Raw genomic sequence first — 18408 nt, 5'->3', positions numbered from 1 at the left:
AGGATTTGGGGACTTAAAGGGGGACCAAAACAAAACTGTCCCTCCATTGATATGAAATATATGTTGGGTTGATGGGGACCTGAAAATATCAAGGGTATTTTGGGGGTAATTTAAAGGATTTGGGGACTTAAAGGGGGACCAAAACAAACTGTCCCTCCATTGATATGAAATATATGTTGGGTTGATGGGGACCTGAAAATATCAAGGGTATTTTGGGGGTAATTTAAAGGATTTGGGGACTCAAAGGGGGACCAAAACAAAACTGTCCCTCCATTGATATGAAATATATGTTGGGTTGTTAATGTTGCTAATTTTGAGTGGAATTGTTTTGTGTAGCCACTGCAGTGTCTTGTTCTACTCCCTGAAGCATGAAAAAAGTCAAACACAGCCATATAGGTACAGTCAACATTGTTATTGTATGAAATTGAATTCAAGTCCAGAGTAGAATTTATTGATCATCAATAACAATGATTATGGTTTTGCCAACACAAGATTTTCTTGTTCTTGCATGCTGGGGAGTATAACAAGAAGCTACCGTACAGTCGATATGGAACAAAACCTTTCTTACGTGATCATGAAGGGCCAATAGCTGTAATATATATTTACCTAGTACATGTACATTTGCAGTTTGGCTTGTAATTGTACGGAGAGCACTATTATTATCACGAAACTTAGTACAGCTTAAAATTAACATTTAACACTCTTTAAGTTATATACATATATGTATTTTCATGTTACAGATATAGCACGTTTTGTCCTGAAAAATAGAATAGTTTACCTGTAGATTGCCATAGAAGTGAAATAATTTTACGCGAAATTCCAATATCATTCATGTATTTGTTGTCCACCATCTGAACTTTCAAATGACCTATTTGAATCAAGTACGTTTCAATTGTCAAACATATTTGCCTAATAAACTCTGATGTATTATTGAAATTTTTGTGAGAAAGGGGATTTAAATGCATTGTGATGCGAGTTTGTTAGGGGCATTTGAAAAAATTGAGAATTTTTTGAATCACACCCCACCCCCCCCACCCCCCCCCCACCACACTGCCACCACAACCAACTCAAGAGGTGTTTGTGAATACATCAGCCTAACAGCCTCATCTATTCTTTGGTCGGTGCCTTTTCTTAAGTCTGATCAGCTTCCTTTAGTGATTTCCTAACAAATTTGTTGGCACCAAGGCCTGCAACAATTCAATAAGGAATCATTTCTTCCTGTAGGATGCCACATTTACAAAGCTAACCAGTCCATACACTGTTGTTACAAAGCTGTTCTTGGATTCACCAAATTGTTGAATATTGCATGCTAAAAATGACACTTGGTGGACAATCGAGTAGACTCCAAACTTATTCCAAAACACAGAAATTTTTGTTATGTTCTTATCAGTGAGTCCAAACCCAGCAGAATTTCATCTGCTTTGTTTTGTTTTCAGTTATGTCAAGGAATTTATCATGTGAGACCTACATGTATATCCTTTTTCAACACAATGAACTGGTGCAGAAGTGATCAAAATGTGAGAGCCATTTTGGCCTTCCACTTTGTGAGGAAAATTGAAAGTGTCTGTTGTCTGGAATTGAAATGCTGCCAATTCCAACATTTCATTTCGGACACCATTTTAACTTGGCAGTCAGATGAGGATAGCAAACAGCCACTGTAAATCTCAACCTTATAAGCACTCTGGCAATGCCATGCTTTTTGACATCCATTAATGGGGCTTATGAGCTAAACCTTCTCATAGAGGCAATACAGCCACAAATAACACATATTTCTTTTGCAGGCTGGTCAGGACAATCCCCACTTCGACCTGACGGCTCTCCTCCTGAGAGAGAAATCCCATGTAAAACTTGTCAAAGTCATTTCAAAGAAAGAGAGGAAGAGTTAGAAAGGAAATATGAAAAAAACCAAATCTGAATCAAAGCATTACCTCTTTATTGTATTACAAGAAAGAAACAATGCAGAAAAGCAAAATGCAAAAGAACATGACCATTGTGACAAAGAACAAGAAAAGCTCAGAATAACACTTGCAAAATCAGAGTCTGATTTAAAAACAAGCACAAGACAAGCTAGAATTAGCTGAGCAAGAGAGGACAAGGCTAGAAAGACAAAATGAAATGACGAGAAAAGAAGTAGAAAGAGTTCAAGATTTTCACATGAAAGAAAAGGAAAGCCTGGAAAGTGCTAAATCTAACTCAGAGTCAATATCACAACAAATACAGGATCAGCTAGACAGAGTCATTCAAGAGCGGACAAGATTAGAAACACAGCTTTCAGAAACTAAACAAGAAGCAGCTAAAGTTCAAGATTTGCAAAAAGAAAATGAAACATTCAAAATAACACAAACAAAATTAGAGGCAGATGTAAAACAGGCTGAGGAAAAGTTAGACATGGTTGTTGAAGAAAGAAATGTATTAAAACAGCAACTTCAAAAACAAGAAGACGTAGAAAAGAAACTTACGGAAGCTTGCACAAAATCCAAGTCAGATTTAAAACAAGTACAAGACAAGTTAGAGATAGCCATTCAAGAAAGGAGCACTCTAGAAAGGCAACTAAAAATGGCCGAAAAAGAAGTGGAAAAAGTTCAAGATTTCACAACAAAGAAACGGAAAAGCTGAAAATTTCTAACTCTAAATCAGAGTCAGTTTCACAACAAATACAGAGTAAGCTAGACAGAGTCATTAAGGAGAGGGAAAGACTAGAAATGCGAGCTTGCAGAGAATAAACAAGAAGTAGCAAAATCCCAGATCTGGAAAAAGAAAATGAACAAATTAAGATCGCACATGATAAACTAGAGACAGATATAAAACTACTAGAACAGCAACTTGGAGATACAGTGAAAGAACTGGCATGTGTTCAGCATCAGTACAAGGAAGCAAAAGAAAAAACTGAGAAATTGATTGCAAAAGGTAAGTATTCAATTGAAAGGAGACTTAGTGGAGTACAATAGTCACAGAAGAGTCATATAGAGTCTTGATATCCAATATTAAATTCTATAGAATCAACACATGAATATTCATTAGCTGTACAAGAAACCTAAGTGGTGAACGTGGAGGGAAATTTGGAATAGCCAACTTTTGTTGAAATGAAAAAATTGTCCATTGCCAGTATCCAGAAATTTTCCAAAACAGCTACAGTTTTTGTCAGCATTTCAGTCACTATTATTAACGATTTACCATTATCAAAGCTGAGTGCCCAAAATGAAGCTTGGACAAGTCGTCTCTTGTATGTGTGCAGCATGTGCAATGACACTCTCTTGAAAAATACGTGTGCCTCCATGTTAGCGTAGACAGTCACAAGTCAAAGAAGTTGTGATACTAGAAAAGAAGCCTATTTTGAACACATTTTTGCAAATAATCACTCCTTGTTCAGCCCATCTCCCTTTGATTATTGTAAGATGTCCTTTGTATCATTTCACTGTCAATTAAGCTTGTAACCAATGTAAGCTACAGATAAAAATCCCGTATTTCACCACAAACTAGGATGTAAAGTTTTGGATGATTTTTGGTAGAAGGAATTCTTTTGCGATTAACAAGAAATATATGATACCATAAACTCTAAATAGAGTGCAGAATGAGGTCTTAGTATGACACTTTCATCAACAAAATGAATTTATATCGCATTTGAATAGTACAACTGAGTTATATACGCATGTATTTAGATTTGTATATATCCATTGTTATATAGAGATGAAGAGAATATAAATTATACAATGTAGTCACTCTTATGCATTTATTTATGAATTAAAAATAGTCCATAGTTGTTTAGTCTTAAAACATTTTTTAAATATTTTTTTAAATTTGAAAATAAGTCACAGGCCTAGGCCACTACTGTAACAATAGACGCTAACTTTGTTGAAGTCAATGACAATTACTAAGGAATGTTAAAAAGGCATTATTCTGCCACCTCTGAATAACAACACAATTGTTTTGTTGCAGAGAAGAGTGCATCAAAAGTTGAGGCTAAACCTATTGGTGGTACAAAATACATTGGTGAAAAGACACACTGAAAGGTGAGAGTTGAATGTATCATGGATGGTCGTGGTTAGTTTATCATTATATACAATTTGTCTGTATTGTATTGAAAAGACCACTTTCAACTATTGAAATGAAATTTTTCTATTGAAACTATTCTATTCAACTATTCTATTGAAATTTCTTGAAACCAAATTGGAAAATATGGGAGCCAAATTACCATAATTTGTCAAACTATGTTGTTTCCGTTTGATTATTAAACGGTAGATGACCTGTGAGTCATATTTAATAGTCTTCAGTCATTCAGTGTTAGTAGTTTTCCTCACAGAGAAATGACTACTTTGTTGTGTACAGGATTTCTACATTATAAAAAGACTGTTTTAAAATGACAAACCACATACTTGATATATTGTTTGTAAATTATGCAACATTTATCTTGTATGGAAACTGTGTACATCCCAAAATAGGGTGATAAAATGCTATATTGTAATGTGTTATGAGATGTACAGGACATTGTTTGACTCCTTTTACTTTCCTCCATCAATCTTGTTACAGCACAATAAATGTGCCAGCTCTTAAACTAAAGACAAGCAAACAACAGATGTACAACGATATTCCCCTGTTTGAACACATCAGCTCAGATACCCTGATCAATATTACAATGGTTACTGACCTCACGTAGAATACATAAAGAGTCAGTCTAATTAAGTCTCAGAGATGAAGTTGCAAACATCTTCAGTTGTCAGGCCTTGTCTGTGTTTCTCTGATCTCAAAGGTAAACGTACTTTGGTCAACATGACAGGAAAGAAAATAAAGAAGATAAGTTTATTGATTATGGTTGAAGGAATTGCAATTCTCAGAACATTAATGCAATTGTGCCACCTAAGTGAGTTATAAAAGTCTAAGACGGTCGACTATACCGTATTTTCAATAAACAGAATTTCTACAGGATAAACACATAAGACAACAGAAGCCAAAGTAAAATTTTTGGTTATATAATATATAGGAATTTCATATCAGAATGCCTAACAACTTGCATAAGCTTGGCTACTTTCAATAACAAACATAACTTTTTGTCATGATTACATCAGTGTTAAAAGTATTTATTAGATCGCTAACTCAAAATTTTGCTATGCTATGAGAAAATGTCTATTTACCCAAAATGAACTGCAATATTATGTAGTTTGCCTCTTAATATGAGACAAAAAGCTATTAAAGGTAACAAGAATTGATATTTTAATCTGTTTTAGAGCCCCTCTCAATACCTTAAAAAATATTTCAAATCCCACCCTCAATATTATGAAAATATTTAAATCCCCCTACTCCTATATTGCTAAACATCTATTACGCCAATAACATGAAATTAAAACTTCGACATTTTAATTTTTGCCTTTATCATGTCCAAATTTTCAGTATTCAGCTTGAAAACAGCCCCAGTACAGTGTATTGCACATCTGAATCGTAATACAGGTTATGTTGACAAGTTGAATATTGTGTTTCAGCATGCTGTAGGGAGAATGCAAGAAACTGTATATGATGCAATGAATAGATATATATTGAAAAATATATTTGAAAATTTAATTACATTTATACTTTTTTAGATTCCTTAAGAGTCATGAAGTTCTATAAAATGCTTCCCAAAATTGTTTTTAAGCAAAATACCCTTTGGTGTACCCAAAGCAAACTGTTCAAATTCCCCACTAACTCCAGAAACTTTAAATGCCCATTAGAATTGCTTCGCTCAGCCTCCCCCCACTACCCAGTGTTTGTAAATGCTGCCTAACTAGATGCAGTGAAACAATCAGATTGCTTCATCTTACCATAATATTATATAGGGCTCAGCCCTTGGTGTCGCGCCAGGGGTTAAGATTGGCAATGTTATTTGTATTGATTCATGATGAACTGCAATTGTTACTTCATAAACGTTTATATGACAACTATGCCCAGTTTCCCTCTGATGAAAGCAGTTCACGTACGTACACGACGTCAAACCTGCAGCAGGGCACTGGCAGGTATAGATTTTCTGTAGCGTGTAAAAATTTTGGACAAAAATTGGCAATTTTTACAATGATAACAGCCTATTGCGTTAAACAAGGGACGTATTATGCAATCATTATCATTGCAATGGTGACCGCACTGCCCAACTTCCACTTGCAAGCTGAAAACTATAGCGTTCCGTCTAAAAACTGGCAATTTCTGAATCTAATTATTTACACAGGGGGCGCTCTTCTATAATTCAATCCAGCATTCTTTGCGTATGCCCCCGTTCATATGCACGACAGTTTTCTCCCTTTATCTATATTAACGATATTTTGTAACAGCGACAAGGTGCATAATAACATTTACTGTCTAATAAAAAGAGGATATTTTATAAAATGAATGTTATATAATGGTAATTTGTTTCGTTTTTGTTTATTTACGAGTACTCAAAAAAAACATGGCGGCGCGCCCATGGAAGAAGGGTCACGTGAAGAAGGGTACACTTCCGGTTACTCGCATAGTATATTATGAATAAGCGCATGCGTAGTCAGTAAGCCGCTGGCGCGACTAATATTGTACATACATCTGACAAGTTGATAATGATCCAGCTCTCTGCCAGCATTACTAGATGTGTCTCAGTAATGAAGGTGTCGTATTTCCAGCAATCAGGCCTTTACACATCTTGATACACATTTCTCTGATCTGAATGGCATTCTTCAGGCTTTGGTCAACTTGGAGGGAGAGCAAATAAAGAAGACAAGTTTGACATTTATAGATGGCATCCAATAATTAGTTGCAAACATGGATAAAAAATTTAACCGTTTTTCTGCCAAGTTCATATTTCACCATCAGGTCAAGTTAGTCAACACTAGTAAAGCAAAACATGTCTAATATGGTGCACTTTACAAAACTTGGGATTTGAAGTTCCCTGAAGACAGAGATACTGTAAACACGATTTGAACAGACTAAAGCTACTATAACATACCAAGTCAAGTGGGTGAAAATACATATAGTTTTGGTCCAATACCACTTTTTAATGACTCGGCAGACGGCGAAGTGATACTGTCTCGCAGGACAAATCAAGCAATATTGTCAGTGCCACTCTGACATTGGTTGTCAGAGCATGGAACATAATTGTACATATCAATTGAGTCTTTCAAAGACTCAAGAGCTACTTGAATAGATGCTGCAACATTTGCTGACATATTTTCTCATTTTTTCCCTTCACTTGCATTGAAATACAGAGTATTCGTAATAACATTGAACTCTGTGTCGACGACGTCCGCAGCTGGATGAAATCTAATATGCTTGTACTGAACGACAACAAAACTGAAGTTATTCACTTCTCATCACGTTTAAATCTGATGTGACAAAGCTAGACAGTCTGAGAATTGGTCAATGAGACATAATCCCTTCAATTTCAGTCAGAAATCTTGGCATTACTTTAAGTCAGGACTGTAGCATGTCTGACCATATTAATATGTGTGGCAGAAATGGTTTCTTCTCTTTGCATAGAATAAGTAAGATTCGTAAAATTCTTGACAGATCTACAACTGAAAAACTAGTCCATGCATTTGTGACTTCTCACTTAGACTATTGTAACAGTCTTTTGTTTGGTATCCCTAGAGGACAACTTGCTCGACTACAGTCTTTACAGAATGCTGCGGCGAGGTTAGTTTCTCGTACGCGCAAATTCGATCATGTCACACCCGTTCTCAAAGATTTACATTGGTTACCTGTAGAGGCCCGCATCAGATTTAAAATTCTGTTGCTTACATTCAAAATTATCCATGGAAATGCACCTATTTATCTGAGAGATTTATTAGATTTATATGTACCTGCCAGAGACCTGCGATCGAGTGACAAATTATGTTTAACCCAGCCCCATGGCAACTTTAACAAGACATATGGACAGAGAGCATTTTCAGTATGTTCACCCTTACTATGGAATGATTTGCCATTTGAAATTAAGACCGCCAGAAGTGTAGATAGTTTTAAGCGCAGTTTGAAAACCTACCTTTTTACTCAGTTTTATTTGTAATTTTCTGTTTTAATTTTTTAGTGTGGTTGTATTTTTAAATTATTTTATACAGCTATGTACAATGTGCTGAGACGTATGTGTAGTGCATTTTAAACAATTTTTAATAATAATAATATTAGCCTTGTAAGCACAGCGCATTGTGTGCAATGTTATTGTTGACAAATGAATTGTAGTCCAGACTAAAATCCACTATTTAACAAGAACAATGGCCATTACACATAAACAGGCTGTGTTGACAAGTCAAAGACAAACCACTTCAACATCATTTTGGAAAGGAACAAAAAGCTTTGACAAACAGAACAGAAAGTACATAATAAATCACAGCTTTTGGATTCAATAAAGATATGTTACTTTAAGGCTTTTTGTCACAGTGAAACTATGAATCATGAACTGTCCAATGAGAGTTAGCCAGGTAGCTGTGGGTAAAAACTGAATTAGTAAAGTATGGGGCAATGTGATCGCTAAATGAAGCTACTACATGTTGTCAAAGTAAAATTTAAAATGTTGTTTTGTTCATAGCCATGTTTTCAAGCTTAGTGAAAGCTGGTGATGAAATATATGACTTGATATCCTGTTTTGGTGTATGTTCCATTGATCTGGATCAATGCTTTATTCATTTACAACTGCATTGTCCTCTATTACATTTTCTGTAAACATTTTATGCATTTCTGTTACCAATACCCAGAGAAAAGGGAGTAGCCATGAATCAATTTTTAAAAAGAAAGGCTTCACCGCTGAGGGCGCTGTCCAAAGGTCTACCATTTCTACAGAAAACAGCAGGGTTAGCAAAGTTTGTTTGTAAAAGAACCCAAGTATGAGTGAATATTCACTGACAATTATTCATAACCAAGCTGTAGGAAAAGTGAATGTGATAAAATACTAACGATTTACAATGTGGAACAATATCAGCAGAGCATCACCATGGTAACTTACATCATAGAATATTGATGACCTTCATTTTCGTAACGTGTCAGCCTTTATTGATTCAGAGCAAGAACTGTCTACCAGCATCCATCTGAAAGGAATATTGAAAAAAGTACTTCAGCCTTCACCTTAGCTCAATAAAATCTGATGAATTTGCAATTAACTACACTCACTAAATGCTCACAATTCTGTGTCAGTGTGAAAATAGTAAACTTTGCAGCATTCTTGACTGATGCTTTGTCTTGATGGCATAACTTACTCTCTTCCCAAAACATCACTTGTTAAGTCCCCTAGTATTATTCAGCTATGTTTCTCATGGTAAAACAAGAGTAGCACTTCTTCTCAATTACTGCATCAAATATTTTCTAAAATCACTATCAAATTTAGATCTTCAGAGTGCTGTACTCTGATGACAGGACAAACAAATCTTGTATGAAAATTTATACATGTATTTCTATGCATGTTTGCGAAGGTAGGTTTGTTTTCACCATTGTCCATTCAAATTCCAGGTTTGACCTATTATCAGGCAGGTCTCATTCAGAGTTGTTCGGCATCAGTTGACACGAATACAGATTTATTTGGACATTTCAATTCAGTGTCTGTTCGAAGAGGCTTTACTGACCTTTGACCCCTTTCTAACATGACCACCTAGGTTACATACTTAAAGGTATTTAAGTCATAGCTGAACATGATTTATTCAGTCACATGTGATAAATCAGGATACATTTTGAAAATTAATCTGGTGATAACCTGTTTTTTATTTTGCTAAATGATAAAGTGGACAATTTTGTTTCATTTCATGATTTTTCAAAAATTAGACATTTGTAGAAGCTTGCCCATGGTACATTATAAAGTTAGTGTATTTTGAAAATGGCATTTTTTATATAAAGAGAGCCTCGCCTGGGCCTTCGTCAGATCCAATTTTCTTGAACGTACAAAATCCTATGCCATTGTGGTAGACATGATTTAGGCTTGATTATTGGGCAAGGGGTCAGGGTCATGAGGTTGTGCAGGCTAGGATCAGGCAGGCAGCTGGCATGGTGTTGGGGTTGCAGCCTTGGAACAGGATTGTACGTGTGGTGTAGAGAAATTATTCAAAAGCAATAAAATTTGCACTTTGAACCATTTGGTACATGAAGTAGCACAGTTTTATTGACCATTAGAGATTCTTTGCTGTATGCTGTATACTAGATAAATGTTGATGATTTCACAGACGCAGTCACAGTAAGAATACTGACAAGCTGGCACAGAGTGGTCAGTATCCATGTCACACTAACAACTGCTATTTATTCCACATACATCATGTTTAAATAGACAAATGTTGCATAAAGATGTTAAAATCTCCAGGAATTAAAACTTAATTGAAACTTTATTTCAATTGTAATTCAATTTTCATTATGTTTTCCTTTTTACACAAAATTTTGCATTGAAACTTCACAAAAATTCACTTTTTTGGTGACCTAACACTAATATTTATATTTCCGACTGTTGACTAGACATAGACAAAATGATAATGCTAATGAAATAATCCTGAAGGAAAGTCAGTCACAGCAGCAGTATGCTTTTATTGTTTTGACTAAGTTTTGTCATGAATAATTCCTCCATTTTACCGTCAGGTGTAAATAAAAATAAAGTGAGAGGTAGGCCAAAATTGATGAAAAATAACGGACTGTTGAGTAACAATGACATAATACTTTTTGGAAGTGCACATTGAATTAAAAAGTCTACATTGAATTATGAAGTCTGCATTATTGCAGTATTGTTTACACAGGAATACTAAAAAATGAAAAAAAGATCACAAGATATTTGTGTTTCTGATTTGCAGAGTACAACATGAAATAAATTGAACATAATGCACTTGTCAGTGTACCGGTATTATTATTGGCACCATATTCCAGACATTTTTATGTCGACTTATCCATACACCAATTTGCAAACTCAAAATCCATGGACATGTAAAATGCACTGTTTCTGTTTACATTCCAATTCTAGTCTGGACTAGAGGTCACTGGTCAAAAATAATATTTTGAACTTCATTCATGTACAAACTGAGTTGACATGCAGAATACCATTCCCAACCAAAAGGACTAGCAAAGCACCAAAGTTTCAGTCACTGGCCCTTTAAATACAAATTGATTTATTAATTAATTTATTTAGGTATTAATTTATTATTTAAATATGTATTTATTAATGTATTTATTTATTTATTCATAATGTCATACAACAGGCAATGCCCAATATAGGGATGTGTTTACAAAGTACAAATTATTTAAAATGAACAGCTTCAAGACAAATTATGATCAAGAAACATGCCTCAATTAAAAAATGTAAGACATGCAATCATCAAATACAATCAGACTAGGATTGTCAGCAAGAGATGAAAAGAGAAGTCCCATAGTTTTTCTGACATGATCTCCCAGCCATCCCTTAGATAACAGCTCTGTCCCTTCTGTAATCTGAAATATTGATACACAGACACAGCTAGTGTCTAAAACTCCTGACACACTGTGGCCGTGAAACAAATTGATGTGCCTAAAATAACAGCTCTATCCCTTCTGTAATCTGAAATATTGATACACAGACACAGATAAAATCTGCATAGTTTATCAAAATCCTGACAATGTGATTTTTGTAAAGTTGCCATGAAAAATAAACACCTACCATACAGGACTGGTCTTGCTCACTCAGTGCTTGACAGGATGACAGCGCCCTCTATCATAGAGTTATTGTGACATCAGGGTGTTGGCAAGTCTGTTCATAAATTAAATTTAAATGAAACAATAAATATTAAATATTATTATTGACTTTGTTTGTGTACCGTCTATTTACTGTCTGTTCTGTGCTGTTTTGTGTCTATGTTTACAACTATTAATTTCCTACAAATTTTGACCTAGTGTTATCGGATTATGGATTGGTATGATTGCGATTATTAAAGTCTAAGAGTAAAGCAAAGTAAAATCAATGACAATAAAGTCAATGTTTTACACTTACAAGAGTGAGAAGCAATTACCTAGACTGAAGCTGTAACTGTTGATGATCTGTTTTCACTATTTTTATTTTGCATATCAATTGTCAGTTCCATACATACCCCTAGTGCATAGTTGGTATCTGAGATTTGAAAACACTAAAATTTAAAATAGGATCAACATAAAATCAGAAAAGACAATGTCATGTTTCTTCGACAGACATATTTTCATACAATGTATGCTAAATTCTTCAACTACACTTACAACAAGAGCTTCCAAATAAGTCAATACAGACTCCAAATTATTGTACATCATGTTTCCAGACTTGTAGATTGAGCTGCAGTGCCCCAATCACTGCTGACTTCCTTGAAGATATTTTCAAATATGAGTTGTCATTCCAAAAGAAATTTAATTCATCTCATGACAGTGTGATTGCAGATTGAATAAATTCATAATTTGCCGGGATAGATAATGCAACTTCTGACTTGCCAATGTTGCACTTGCCAATTTTCAAATTTCCTTTTTAATACTGCATCACACAAATTCAACTTGAGAGCTCACAGTAAAATCTATGTCAAGTACAGAAGAACAATAGAGTGAATTGATGAGTTCTAAGATTGACCTGAATAACAAAGAACTGATGTCAGATTTAAACTGAGATGTTTTTTAGAATACAAGTCAGACTGATCATTGTGATTCCTTTGATGTACATGCTGTGTTGGTATTTCTCAACTGTCAAGATAATCTCAAACAACAATTTTTAAAAAATAAGGTTTTGACAGAAAACAAAAGTCATTCTCAGGTGTCTTGAATTTTTAGCATTCATTAAATCAATTCTGTACTGCAGGATGGATACAAAGACTATTTAAAATAGTACTGGACATACTGCGCAGTTCACCGAAGTGTTCAATGCGTGAAAAGATAAGCATCCCCGTCAGCGCGTCTGACTGCAACTTTTTATGAGCTGTCAGGCAACTTGTCACATGAAAAGTTTAACGCGCCAAACTCAAAACATTGTGGCGCGAAACCAAAAACATCCACTCGCCAAAACAATTTTTAAAACCACGCCTCCAAATGTATCATTTTTTTTCGAGAAATGTGGTCTTTGTTGTACTCAAGACTGACCATCAAATGCAAAGTTACGGCAGATCTCATATACCGCTGTATTTCAACTGCTCTTTCGCCACGCAAAGCGTGACTATATCTGGGGTTGAGATCTTGGGTCAATTTTATACCAGCCTCATCAAAGAACTGGATTTTGTGCGGGTCTTGTTCGTGCAGAAAGTTCACGAATTCATTGCAGTTGGCAATATTCGCATCAGTGAATTTTTCATAAGCAACCCGCGTCAATTTTTTGAACGTCCAGGGCCCCGGTCCAGGGCCCACCCGATAGACGTGTTCTCACAGCTCGTCCAATCGTACTGATGGAGATATCACCATACTCCGCTATCTTTTCTTGAATAGCCCTGTACGTCATAGATGGCCGAGAGCGTTTTAATGTTTCAACCAGTTCAATGTCACCATCTTTAAGCTTCGGGTACGATCCCCTGTTTCCCTTTATTGGTTTACATGATACAAAGCGGCGCCATAATTTTCGTACCCCTTGATCACTAAAACGAAACTTTTCAGCGACCCCGCGAAATGGACAAAAATTACCAGTAACTGGATCTCCAAGCAGCAGTATTTCCTGGACATAGGCCTACAGTTCTGCAAAAATCTCGGGAGGTCGTTTTCCCGCTTTTCAATCTCCATCCAGTTAAACTTACAAAATTATATTCTGCCACGTCGCTAATTATGCCGGTCTGGTGACGTGAACGTGGCCGTCGAAGCTGTTTGTAAGCCTTGAAAGCGTGCAACGAATATTATCATGGTGGGCGTGTCTTTGACTTTGCGGTTTGGCGAGTGAATGTTTTTGGTTTCGCGCCACAATGTTTTGGGTTTGGCGCGTTAAACTTTTCATGTGACAAGTTGCCTGACAGCTCATAAAAAGTTGCAGTCAGACGCGCTGACGGGGATGCTTATCTTTTCACGCATTGAACACTTCGGTGAACTGCGCAGTATATTGCCACAAAATTAATAAATCTGACTCCACTACAACAAATGGAACACACATGCCAAACATTGATGTGACAAAATGAATTGGGTTTTGAGGTGAAGTGGAAAATATACAGTTTGACTGAAGTCTATAAAGGTTGCTTTAAAATGATCAAATGAAAAATATGAACAAAAAACTGTTTAAAGCTATTTGCCAACAAAATTTCAAATAGTATTACAAAATGGATTATATCTCGGTTAACACATACTAACAGCATACAACATATGGCATATGAAAATAGCATGGCATCGTTATGTTGGACATTTGGTCCAGACAAATATAAATTGCTTAGAACAGTAATAACTCTGAATCAATACTGTTTATGATTATATTTCAAATTTTTTTGTTCTTCTTAATATATTCAAATATTAAAGTTGCAGCTTACAGAAATAATTGGCTCTTCTCTGTCAGAGTTAAACAACTTAGAGTACAAGAGTTGAATTAATCAAGAAATTTCATAAAAAGGCTATTTAAAGTTTTGTTTACCGGGTTCCCCTTGGTATATAAATGCAATCAGATTAGGGACAGCAGAAATGTTACCAGGGCTCCCCTTGGTATATAAATGCAATCAGATTAGGGACAGCAGAAATGTTACCAGGGCTCCCCTTGGTATATAAATGCAATCAGATTAGGGACAGTAGAAATGTTACCAGGGCTCCCCTTGGTATATAAATGCAATCAGATTAGGGACAGCAGAAATGTTACCAGGGCTCCCCTTGGTATATAAATGCAATCACATTAGGGACAGCAGAAATGTTACCAGGGCTCCCCTTGGTATATAAATGCAATCAGATTAGGGACAGCAGAAATGTTACCAGGGCTCCCCTTGGTATATAAATGCAATCAGATTAGGGACAGTAGAAATGTTACCAGGGCTCCCCTTGGTATATAAATGCAATCAGATTAGGGACAGCAGAAATGTTACCAGGGCTCCCCTTGGTACATGTATATAAATGCAATCAGATTAGGGACAGCAGAAATGTTACCAGGGCTCCCCTTGGTATATAAATGCAATCAGATTAGGGACAGCAGAAATGTTACAGGGCTCCCCTTGGTATATAAATGCAATCAGATTAGGGACAGCAGAAATGTTACCAGGGCTCCCCTTGGTATATAAATGCAATCAGATTAGGGACAGCAGAAATGTTACCAGGGCTCCCCTTGGTATATAAATGCAATCAGATTAGGGACAGCAGAAATGTTACCAGGGCTCCCCTTGGTATATAAATGCAATCAGATTAGGGACAGCAGAAATGTTACCAGGGCTCCCCTTGGTATATAAATGCAATCAGATTAGGGACAGCAGAAATGTTACCAGGGTTCCCCTTGGTATATAAATGCAATCAGATTAGGGACAGCAGAAATGTTACCAGGGCTCCCCTTGGTATATAAATGCAATCAGATTAGGGACAGCAGAAATGTTACCAGGGCTCCCCTTGGTATATAAATGCAATCAGATTAGGGCAGCAGAAATGTTACCAGGGCTCCCCTTGGTATATAAATGCAATCAGATTAGGGACAGCAGAAATGTTACCAGGGCTCCCCTTGGTATATAAATGCAATCAGATTAGGGACAGCAGAAATGTTACCGGGGTTCCCCTTGGTATATAAATGCAATCAGATTAGGGACAGCAGAAATGTTACCAGGGTTCCCAAATCATTTACCAATATTTCCAAACCTTAAAAAGCAAAATCAGTGTTTTGTGTTATTGTTGCTGTGTGTGGTTCACAAAAAAGTCAACTTTCTCTCCAAATTTTAAGTTTTAAAATGAATGCAGTGTCACAAATTAATCTACTGTATTAATGAATCATAAAACATCTGTGTTGATTGTGTCCCTGTCTAGTGTAACAAATTACAATAAGATAAAAAATACACTTTAAACTAAACAATCAAAGTTTCAATATTTTCAAAATAGAAAAACCAGAGACTGGCCAAAGTGAAATCTGATGCAACATATTTTTTGTATGATAACTCAGTGATACAAGAATTTTTTTAATTTTTAAATTCACTGTTGTAAAATGGCAGTAAACAGTTTGATAAATTATGCATTTTAATTATGTTTCATTAATTTCAAAGTGCAAACTTACCTGCAGTAGTTTTGTTTACATTCAGATCCTTTACCTCTTTGTTACTCCTCAGATACTGAGTGGACATTACAGTTATTGGGCAGTTGGGATCCTGGTACAGAGCCAGGACAGTTTGATTCACCACATGGTCTGGCATGGCATGGAGATCAGCTTGTGATCTGTGACACAGAAAACTATCGCATACAAATACTCAATAAGAATAAGGTGGTCATAGAAATTATCAGATTTGATGGTCAGTTTGACAAAAAATTCAAGCCATGGGATGTGGCCATATCCCCTGATGGTCACTTCTTTATCACTGACATCGGTAATAACCAAATAATTAATTGTGACCAAAATAAAAAAATTATTCAAATTATTCCTCAAAGTGCAGACATTGAGGTTAGGAGCATTACTGTAATGGTAGCATTTATCTTTGTCACTGACAGCAAAGGTAAAAGTTTGATCAAATACAACATCAAAGATGGAAAACTTGTTGCAAGAGTCAGTGATCAATTCAGTGATCCACACTCTGTAATGGCTACTAGCAACAACCATCTCTTAGTGTCAGATAGAGACAAACATGTCATTCATGTTTTAGATTCTGATTTGAATTTTCTGAATTCATATCACAATGATAGGTTACAGTCTCCACGAGGCTTGGATGTCGATTCACACGGCAATATTTATATTTGTAGAGAGTGGAATGGCATTGTAAAACTGAGATCTGATGGACAATTGGATTGTGTATTATTTGAAGGTGTTGAGTATTACCCAGAGTTCATTGCAGTCAATGATGACATCACAACAACAATTGCTGTCACAGAGTGTGAGTTGTCGCCGTATCGGTCCGAACACCAAATCAAAGTATTCTCTGTATCAACATAGATATGCATTACAATCTCATCAAAATATCACCATTTTTAACACATTTTTCACATCCTACACCCCAAGTTTGGACTAAAAATCTCTTGTCCTCAACTCGACACAGAACTTCATGTGCATCCGGATCAGAATTGTGAAAATTTTGGTGAAAAATTCAGGAATTTTTTGAAAATGCATTGAAAGCAATGGACGGTCTGCATCAGTGACGTCATCGATTGTTTTGTTGACTTCAAGTGAAGTAGGTCAGTAGGTTTTCTCCGTTTTTCTCAAAATCCAGACAGTTTAGACATCAAGTGTGGGCTAAAAATTCTTGTTCACAACTCGATGGACACGTTTATGGTGGTTGAAAACCAAGTTTTAAAAATTTGGGTGAAAAATTTCTGACATTTTCATAAATGCATTGATTGCAATGAGCAGTTTGAATTGATGACGTCACTGGAATGCCAAGTAAAGTTGGTCATGATAAGAATTTCTCAATTTTTTGTTGAATTACAATATTTAGACATCAAGTGTGGGCTAAAATTTTATTGTGAGTGAGTCGCTAGACTTGTCTATAGTGACCAGAATCCATGATGAGAATTTTTGTGAACAAATTATGAGTAACTTTGATGAATCATAATGAATGAATGAAAACAATCAATTGATTCTTGAAAATGCAGTGTTTAAAATTCAACTTTCTGAATTCCAATAATGGTATCTGACTAAAATTTGATTTCCGTACTTTGTTAGGATTGACTGTTTTTATTGAAAACAAAAACCGGTGATTTTATAATTTTCCAAACTCACAACAATGGAATATTTTGATGAGATTGTGTACTGTATCGGACTGTACTGACAAACCATCAGATCTCAGTTACACCAGAGACAAACGAACGTAACGGTTGATTTGTCAGTGAAATGTACTTGTAAAACATTACCTGTATATCCTGTGATAACTCCTGCATAATATGCAACAAATATTTCCATCCGATCGCGATGGTAAATTCCAAACTGTCCATGATTTGACAGTGAGCATGTGAAGGCCAGCTGGGATGGCGGGCAAGGAAAACTTGACTGAAGCCGGTTACAGCGCCCCCTCCGGCAGATTATGAGATTCTTTTGAAAGAGGGCGCTGTGACGCTCATCGTAGGAAGTTAATCCAGTTTCATGTAGAAAGGCTGTGGCTTTTAATATTTACACGATAAAATACGGATGCAGCCAACCATAAAATTTTAAGAAATATGAACAAAAGTTAGTTATGCTTTTAAATATGTTACTAAGATATATTTTGAAATGAATAAAATTGGTTTCTGGGTGAAAGCAAAAGCTGTTGTAATTGATTTTAAATACCGAAAACCTTCTTTTTGGCGATTTCTGTCATAAACGACACACGGCTTGCAATGTCAATGCATTGTAGAGGAAAGTAGTAGATATGTAATGCGTTATATTGTATTTCCTGTACTCTTAAAATAGGGCAAGGTTCTCTAAAACAACTTAAA

General features: G+C 35.8%; 1 protein-coding gene and 1 long non-coding RNA gene across 4 annotated transcripts in view; one reads left to right on the top strand and one right to left on the bottom strand.

Moving 5' to 3' along the window:
• Nucleotides 1-4003, top strand: part of LOC139125498 (uncharacterized) — a 36753-nt gene extending 32750 nt beyond the window's left edge. For 2 of the 3 annotated variants that reach the window (XM_070691564.1, XM_070691563.1), the window contains exon 8: nucleotides 1782-2365. The gene's annotated coding sequence lies outside the window, so the exon portion shown is untranslated. Of the gene's footprint in view, nucleotides 1-1781; nucleotides 2908-3936 lie in introns of those variants that run through there. The other variant, XM_070691565.1, reaches the window with a different exon arrangement.
• On the bottom strand, nucleotides 2893-17980 carry LOC139125499 (uncharacterized). Its single transcript, XR_011550248.1, has 6 exons — nucleotides 17848-17980; nucleotides 16067-16224; nucleotides 11579-11668; nucleotides 8927-9008; nucleotides 6536-6683; nucleotides 2893-4756 (listed from the first exon to the last, which is right to left on the bottom strand). It is a non-coding gene; the product is annotated as an uncharacterized lncRNA (long non-coding RNA).
• Nucleotides 17981-18408: the final 428 nt, after the last annotated feature.

This window comes from Ptychodera flava (genome assembly GCF_041260155.1).
Source record: "Ptychodera flava strain L36383 chromosome 3 unlocalized genomic scaffold, AS_Pfla_20210202 Scaffold_25__1_contigs__length_14229661_pilon, whole genome shotgun sequence".
NCBI lineage: Eukaryota > Metazoa > Hemichordata > Enteropneusta > Ptychoderidae > Ptychodera > Ptychodera flava.
The sequence above is the reverse complement of the archived record's forward strand: the minus strand, read 5'-3'. Positions and strand labels throughout refer to the sequence as shown.